This window comes from Drosophila suzukii, chromosome 3 (assembly GCF_043229965.1).
Source record: "Drosophila suzukii chromosome 3, CBGP_Dsuzu_IsoJpt1.0, whole genome shotgun sequence".
Taxonomy (NCBI): Eukaryota; Metazoa; Arthropoda; class Insecta; order Diptera; family Drosophilidae; genus Drosophila; species Drosophila suzukii.
The window spans coordinates 47891256-47898755 of NC_092082.1; the positions used below are offsets into that span (position 1 = coordinate 47891256).

The window sequence follows — 7500 nt, forward strand, 5'->3', positions numbered from 1 at the left end:
TCTGTCCTGTCTGTCCTGTCTGTCTGTCTGTCCTGCTGTCCTGTCTGTCCTGTCTGTCTGTCTGTCTGTCTGTCCTGTCTGTCTGTCTGTCTGTCTGTCTGTCCTGTCTGTCCTTTCTGTCCTGTCTGTCCTGTCTGTCCTGTCTGTCTGTCTGTCTGTCCTGTCTGTCCTGTCTGTCTGTCTGTCCTGTCTGTCCTGTCTGTCCTGTCTGTCCTGTCTGTCCTGTCTGTCCTGTCTGTCCTGTCTGTCTGTCTGTCTGTCTGTCCTGTCTGTCCTGTCTGTCCTGTCTGTCCTGTCTGTCCTGTCTGTCCTGTCTGTCCTGTCTGTCCTGTCTGTCCTGTCTGTCCTGTCTGTCCTGTCTGTCCTGTCTGTCCTGTCTGTCCTGTCTGTCCTGTCTGTCTGTCCTGTCTGTCCTGTCTGTCCTGTCTGTCCTGTCTGTCCTGTCTGTCCTGTTTGTCCTGTCTGTCTGTCTGTCTGTCTGTCCTGTCTGTCCTGTCTGTCCTGTCTGTCCTGTCTGTCCTTCTTCTGTCTGTCCTGTCTGTCCTGTCTGTCCTGTCTGTCCTGTCTGTCCTGTCTGTCCTGTCTGTCTGTCTGTCCTGTCTGTCCTGTCTGTCCTGTCTGTCCTGTCTGTCCTGTCTGTCCTGTCTGTCCTGTCTGTCCTGTCTGTCCTGTCTGTCCTGTCTGTCCTGTCTGTCTGTCTGTCCTGTCTGTCCTGTCTGTCCTGTCTGTCCTGTCTGTCCTGTCTGTCCTGTCTGTCCTGTCTGTCCTGTCTGTCCTGTCTGTCCTGTCTGTCCTGTCTGTCCTGTCTGTCCTGTCTGTCCTGTCTGTCCTGTCTGTCCTGTCTGTCCTGCTCTGTCTGTCTGTCCTGTCTGTCCTGTCTGTCCTGTCTGTCCTGTCTGTCTGTCTGTCCTGGTCTGTCCTGTCTGTCCTGTCTGTCCTGTCTGTCCTGTCTGTCCTGTCCTGTCCTGTCTGTCCTGTCTGTCCTGTCTGTCTGTCTGTCTGTCTGTCTGTCTGTCTGTCTGTCCTGTCTGTCCTGTCTGTCCTGTCTGTCTGTCATGTCTGTCTGTCTGTCTGTCTGTCTGTCTGTCTGTCTGTCTGTCTGTCCTGTCTGTCCTGTCTGTCTGTCTGTCTGTCTGTCTGTCTGTCTGTCTGTCTGTCTGTCTGTCTGTCCTGTCTGTCCTGTCTGTCCTGTCTGTCCTGTCTGTCCTGTCTGTCTGTCTGTCCTGTCTGTCCTGTCTGTCTGTCTGTCTGTCTGTCTGTCTGTCTGTCCTGTCTGTCCTGTCTGTCCTGTCTGTCTGTCTGTCTGTCTGTCTGTCTGTCTGTCTGTCCTGTCTGTCCTGTCTGTCCTGTCTGTCCTGTCTGTCCTGTCTGTCCTGTCTGTCCTGTCTGTCCTGTCTGTCCTGTCTGTCCTGTCTGTCTGTCTGTTCTGTCCTGTCTGTCCTGTCTGTCTGTCTGTCCTGTCTGTCCTGTCTGTCTGTCTGTCCTGTCTGTCCTGTCTGTCCTGTCTGTCCTGTCTGTCCTGTCTGTCCTGTCTGTGTCCTGTCTGTCCTGTCTGTCCTGTCTGTCCTGTCTGTCCTGTCTGTCCTGTCTGTCCTGTCTGTCCTGTCTGTCCTGTCTGTCCTGTCTGTCCTGTCTGTCTGTCTGTCCTGTCTGTCCTGTCTGTCCTGTCTGTCCTGTCTGTCCTGTCTGTCCTGTCTGTCCTGTCTGTCCTGTCTGTCCTGTCTGTCTGTCTGTCTGTCTGTCTGTCTGTCTGTCTGTCTGTCTGTCTGTCTGTCTGTCTGTCTGTCTGTCTTCTGTCTGTCTGTCTGTCTGTCTGTCTGTCTGTCTGTCTGTCTGTCTGTCTGTCTGTCTGTCTGTCTGTCTGTCTGTCTGTCTGTCTGTCTTGTCTGTCTGTCTGTCTGTCCTGTCTGTCTGTCTGTCTGTCTGTCTGTCTGTCTGTCCTGTCTGTCTGTCTGTCTGTCTGTCTGTCTGTCTGTCTGTCCTGTCTGTCTGTCTGTCCTGTCTGTCTGTCTGTCCTGTCTGTCCTGTCTGTCCTGTCTGTCCTGTCTGTCCTGTCTGTCCTGTCTGTCCTGTCTGTCCTGTCTGTCCTGTCTGTCCTGTCTGTCCTGTCTGTCCTGTCTGTCCTGTCTGTCCTGTCTGTCCTGTCTGTCCTGTCTGTCCTGTCTGTCCTGTCTGTCCTGTCTGTCCTGTCTGTCCTGTCTGTCTGTCTGTCCTGTCTGTCCTGTCTGTCCTGTCTGTCCTGTCTGTCCTGTCTGTCCTGTCTGTCTGTCTGTCCTGTCTGTCCTGTCTGTCCTGTCTGTCCTGTCTGTCCTGTCTGTCCTGTCTGTCCTGTCTGTCCTGTCTGTCCTGTCTGTCCTGTCTGTCCTGTCTGTCCTGTCTGTCCTGTCTGTCCTGTCTGTCCTGTCTGTCCTGTCTGTCCTGTCTGTCCTGTCTGTCCTGTCTGTCCTGTCTGTCCTGTCTGTCCTGTCTGTCCTGTCTGTCCTGTCTGTCCTGTCTGTCCTGTCTGTCCTGTCTGTCCTGTCTGTCCTGTCTGTCCTGTCTGTCCTGTCTGTCCTGTCTGTCCTGTCTGTCCTGTCTGTCCTGTCTGTCCTGTCTGTCCTGTCTGTCCTGTCTGTCCTGTCTGTCCTGTCTGTCCTGTCTGTCCTGTCTGTCCTGTCTGTCCTGTCTGTCCTGTCTGTCTGTCTGTCCTGTCTGTCCTGTCTGTCCTGTCTGTCCTGTCTGTCCTGTCTGTCCTGTCTGTCCTGTCTGTCCTGTCTGTCCTGTCTGTCCTGTCTGTCCTGTCTGTCCTGTCTGTCCTGTCTGTCCTGTCTGTCCTGTCTGTCCTGTCTGTCCTGTCTGTCCTGTCTGTCCTGTCTGTCCTGTCTGTCCTGTCTGTCCTGTCTGTCCTGTCTGTCCTGTCTGTCCTGTCTGTCCTGTCTGTCCTGTCTGTCCTGTTGTCCTGTCTGTCCTGTCTGTCTGTCTGTCCTGTCTGTCCTGTCTGTCCTGTCTGTCCTGTCTGTCCTGTCTGTCCTGTCTGTCCTGTCTGTCCTGTCTGTCCTGTCTGTCCTGTCTGTCCTGTCTGTCCTGTCTGTCCTGTCTGTCCTGTCTGTCCTGTCTGTCCTGTCTGTCCTGTCTGTCCTGTCTGTCTGTCTGTCCTGTCTGTCCTGTCTGTCCTGTCTGTCCTGTCTGTCCTGTCTGTCCTGTCTGTCCTGTCTGTCCTGTCTGTCCTGTCTGTCCTGTCTGTCCTGTCTGTCCTGTCTGTCCTGTCTGTCCTGTCTGTCCTGTCTGTCCTGTCTGTCCTGTCTGTCCTGTCTGTCCTGTCTGTCCTGTCTGTCCTGTCTGTCCTGTCTGTCCTGTCTGTCCTGTCTGTCCTGTCTGTCCTGTCTGTCCTGTCTGTCCTGTCTGTCCTGTCTGTCCTGTCTGTCCTGTCTGTCCTGTCTGTCCTGTCTGTCCTGTCTGTCCTGTCTGTCCTGTCTGTCCTGTCTGTCCTGTCTGTCCTGTCTGTCCTGTCTGTCCTGTCTGTCCTGTCTGTCCTGTCTGTCCTGTCTGTCCTGTCTGTCCTGTCTGTCCTGTCTGTCTGTCTGTCCTGTCTGTCCTGTCTGTCCTGTCTGTCCTGTCTGTCCTGTCTGTCCTGTCTGTCCTGTCTGTCCTGTCTGTCCTGTCTGTCCTGTCTGTCCTGTCTGTCCTGTCTGTCCTGTCTGTCCTGTCTGTCCTGTCTGTCCTGTCTGTCCTGTCTGTCCTGTCTGTCCTGTCTGTCCTGTCTGTCCTGTCTGTCCCTGTCTGTCCTGTCTGTCCTGTCTGTCCTGTCTGTCCTGTCTGTCCTGTCTGTCCTGTCTGTCCTGTCTGTCCTGTCTGTCCTGTCTGTCCTGTCTGTCCTGTCTGTCCTGTCTGTCCTGTCTGTCCTGTCTGTCCTGTCTGTCCTGTCTGTCCTGTCTGTCCTGTCTGTCCTGTCTGTCCTGTCTGTCCTGTCTGTCCTGTCTGTCCTGTCTGTCCTGTCTGTCCTGTCTGTCCTGTCTGTCCTGTCTGTCCTGTCTGTCCTGTCTGTCCTGTCTGTCCTGTCTGTCCTGTCTGTCCTGTCTGCCTGTCTGTCCTGTCTGTCCTGTCTGTCCTGTCTGTCCTGTCTGTCCTGTCTGTCCTGTCTGTCCTGTCTGTCCTGTCTGTCCTGTCTGTCCTGTCTGTCCTGTCTGTCCTGTCTGTCCTGTCTGTCCTGTCTGTCCTGTCTGTCCTGTCTGTCCTGTCTGTCCTGTCTGTCCTGTCTGTCCTGTCTGTCCTGTCTGTCCTGTCTGTCCTGTCTGTCCTGTCTGTCCTGTCTGTCTGTCTGTCCTGTCTGTCCTGTCTGTCCTGTCTGTCCTGTCTGTCCTGTCTGTCCTGTCTGTCTGTCTGTCCTGTCTGTCCTGTCTGTCCTGTCTGTCCTGTCTGTCCTGTCTGTCCTGTCTGTCCTGTCTGTCCTGTCTGTCCTGTCTGTCCTGTCTGTCCTGTCTGTCCTGTCTGTCCTGTCTGTCCTGTCTGTCCTGTCTGTCCTGTCTGTCCTGTCTGTCCTGTCTGTCCTGTCTGTCTGTCTGTCTGTCCTGTCTGTCTGTCTGTCTGTCTGTCTGTCTGTCTGTCTGTCTGTCTGTCTGTCTGTCTGTCCTGTCTGTCTGTCTGTCTGTCTGTCTGTCTGTCTGTCTGTCTGTCTGTCTGTCTGTCTGTCTGTCTGTCTGTCTGTCTGTCTGTCCTGTCTGTCTGTCTGTCTGTCTGTCTGTCTGTCTGTCTGTCTGTCTGTCTGTCTGTCTGTCTGTCCTGTCTGTCCTGTCTGTCCTCTGTCTGTCCTGTCTGTCCTGTCTGTCCTGTCTGTCTGTCCTGTCTGTCCTGTCTGTCCTGTCTGTCCTGTCTGTCCTGTCTGTCCTGTCTATCTGTCCTGTCTGTCCTGTCTGTCCTGTCTGTCCTGTCTGTCCTGTCTGTCTGTCTGTCTGTCTGTCTGTCTGTCTGTCTGTCTGTCTGTCTGTCTGTCTGTCTGTCTGTCTGTCTGTCTGTCTGTCTGTCTGTCTGTCTGTCTGTCTGTCTGTCTGTCTGTCTGTCTGTCTGTCTGTCTGTCTGTCTGTCTGTCTGTCTGTCTGTCTGTCTGTCTGTCTGTCTGTCTGTCTGTCTGTCTGTCTGTCTGTCTGTCTGTCTGTCTGTCTGTCTGTCTGTCTGTCTGTCTGTCTGTCTGTCTGTCCTGTCTGTCTGTCTGTCTGTCTGTCTGTCTGTCTCTGTCTGTCTGTCTGTCTGTCTCTGTCTGTCTGTCTGTCCTGTCTGTCTGTCTGTCTGTCTGTCTGTCTGTCTGTCTCTGTCTGTCTGTCTGTCTCTGTCTGTCTGTCTGTCTGTCTGTCTGTCTGTCTGTCTGTCTGTCTGTCTGTCTCTGTCTGTCTGTCTGTCTGTCTGTCTGTCTGTCTGTCTGTCTCTGTCTGTCTGTCTGTCTGTCTGTCTGTCTGTCTGTCTGTCTGTCCTGTCTCTGTCTGTCTGTCTGTCTGTCTGTCTGTCTGTCTGTCTGTCTCTGTCTGTCTGTCTGTCTGTCTCTGTCTGTCTGTCTGTCTGTCTTCTGTCTCTGTCTGTCTGTCTGTCTGTCTGTCTCTGTCTGTCTGTCTGTCTGTCTGTCTGTCTCTGTCTGTCTGTCTGTCCTGTCTGTCTGTCTGTCTGTCTGTCTGTCTGTCTGTCTGTCTGTCTGTCTGTCTGTCTGTCTGTCTGTCTGTCTGTCTGTCTGTCTGTCTGTCTGTCTGTCTGTCTGTCTGTCTGTCTGTCTGTCTGTCTGTCTGTCTGTCTGTCTGTCTGTCTGTCTGTCTGTCTGTCTGTCTGTCTGTCTGTCTGTCTGTCTGTCTGTCTGTCTGTCTGTCTGTCTGTCTGTCTGTCTGTCTGTCTGTCTGTCTGTCTGTCTGTCTGTCTGTCTGTCTGTCTGTCTGTCTGTCTGTCTGTCTGTTCTGTCTGTCTGTCTGTCTGTCTGTCTGTCTGTCTGTCTGTCTGTCTGTCTGTCTGTCTGTCTGTCTGTCTGTCTGTCTGTCTGTCTGTCTGTCTGTCTGTCTGTCTGTCTGTCTGTCTGTCTGTCTGTCTGTCTGTCTGTCTGTCTGTCTGTCTGTCTGTCTGTCTGTCTGTCTGTCTGTCTGTCTGTCTGTCTGTCTGTCTGTCTGTCTGTCTGTCTGTCTGTCTGTCTGTCTGTCTGTCTGTCTGTCTGTCTGTCTGTCTGTCTGTCTGTCTGTCTGTCTGTCTGTCTGTCTGTCTGTCTGTCTGTCTGTCTGTCTGTCTGTCTGTCTGTCTGTCTGTCTGTCTGTCTGTCTGTCTGTCTGTCTGTCTGTCTGTCTGTCTGTCTGTCTGTCTGTCTGTCTGTCTGTCTGTCTGTCTGTCTGTCTGTCTGTCTGTCTGTCTGTCTGTCTGTCTGTCTGTCTGTCTGTCTGTCTGTCTGTCTGTCTGTCTGTCTGTCTGTCTGTCTGTCTGTCTGTCTGTCTGTCTGTCTGTCTGTCTGTCTGTCTGTCTGTCTGTCTGTCTGTCTGTCTGTCTGTCTGTCTGTCTGTCTGTCTGTCTGTCTGTCTTCTGTCTGTCTGTCTGTCTGTCTGTCTGTCTGTCTGTCTGTCTGTCTGTCTGTCTGTCTGTCTGTCTGTCTGTCTGTCTGTCTGTCTGTCTGTCTGTCTGTCTGTCTGTCTGTCTGTCTGTCTGTCTGTCTGTCTGTCTGTCTGTCTGTCTGTCTGTCTGTCTGTCTGTCTGTCTGTCTGTCTGTCTGTCTGTCTGTCTGTCTGTCTGTCTGTCTGTCTGTCTGTCTGTCTGTCTGTCTGTCTGTCTGTCTGTCTGTCTGTCTGTCTGTCTGTCTGTCTGTCTGTCTGTCTGTCTGTCTGTCTGTCTGTCTGTCTGTCTGTCTGTCTGTCTGTCTGTCTGTCTGTCTGTCTGTCTGTCTGTCTGTCTGTCTGTCTGTCTGTCTGTCTGTCTGTCTGTCTGTCTGTCTGTCTGTCTGTCTGTCGTCTGTCTGTCTGTCTGTCTGTCTGTCTGTCTGTCTGTCTGTCTCTGTCTGTCTGTCTGTCTGTCTGTCTGTCTGTCTGTCTGTCTGTCTGTCTGTCTGTCTGTCTGTCTGTCTGTCTGTCTGTCTGTCTGTCTGTCTGTCTGTCTGTCTGTCTGTCTGTCTGTCTGTCTGTCTGTCTGTCTGTCTGTCTGTCTGTCTGTCTGTCTGTCTGTCTGTCTGTCTGTCTGTCTGTCTGTCTGTCTGTCTGTCTGTCTGTCTGTCTGTCTGTCTGTCCTGTCTGTCTGTCTGTCTGTCTGTCCTGTCTGTCTGCTGTCTGTCTGTCTGTCTGTCTGTCTGTCTGTCTGTCTGTCTGTCTGTCTGTCTGTCTGTCTGTCTGTCTGTCTGTCTGTCTGTCTCTGTCTGTCTGTCTGTCTGTCTGTCTGTCTGTCTGTCGTCTCTGTCTGTCTGTCTGTCTGTCTGTCTGTCTGTCTGTCTGTCTGTCTGTCTGTCTGTCTGTCTGTCTGTCCTGTCTGTCTGTCTGTCTGTCTGTCTGTCTGTCTGTCTGTCTGTCTGTCTGTCTG

The 7500-nt window shown here is 53.0% G+C and overlaps 1 protein-coding gene across 4 annotated transcripts in view; it reads left to right on the forward strand.

Annotated features, from left to right (window-relative positions):
• nAChRalpha4 (nicotinic acetylcholine receptor alpha4) overlaps nt 1-7500 on the forward strand; it is a 449450-nt gene that overhangs the window by 129949 nt on the left and 312001 nt on the right. The window lies entirely within an intron of this gene.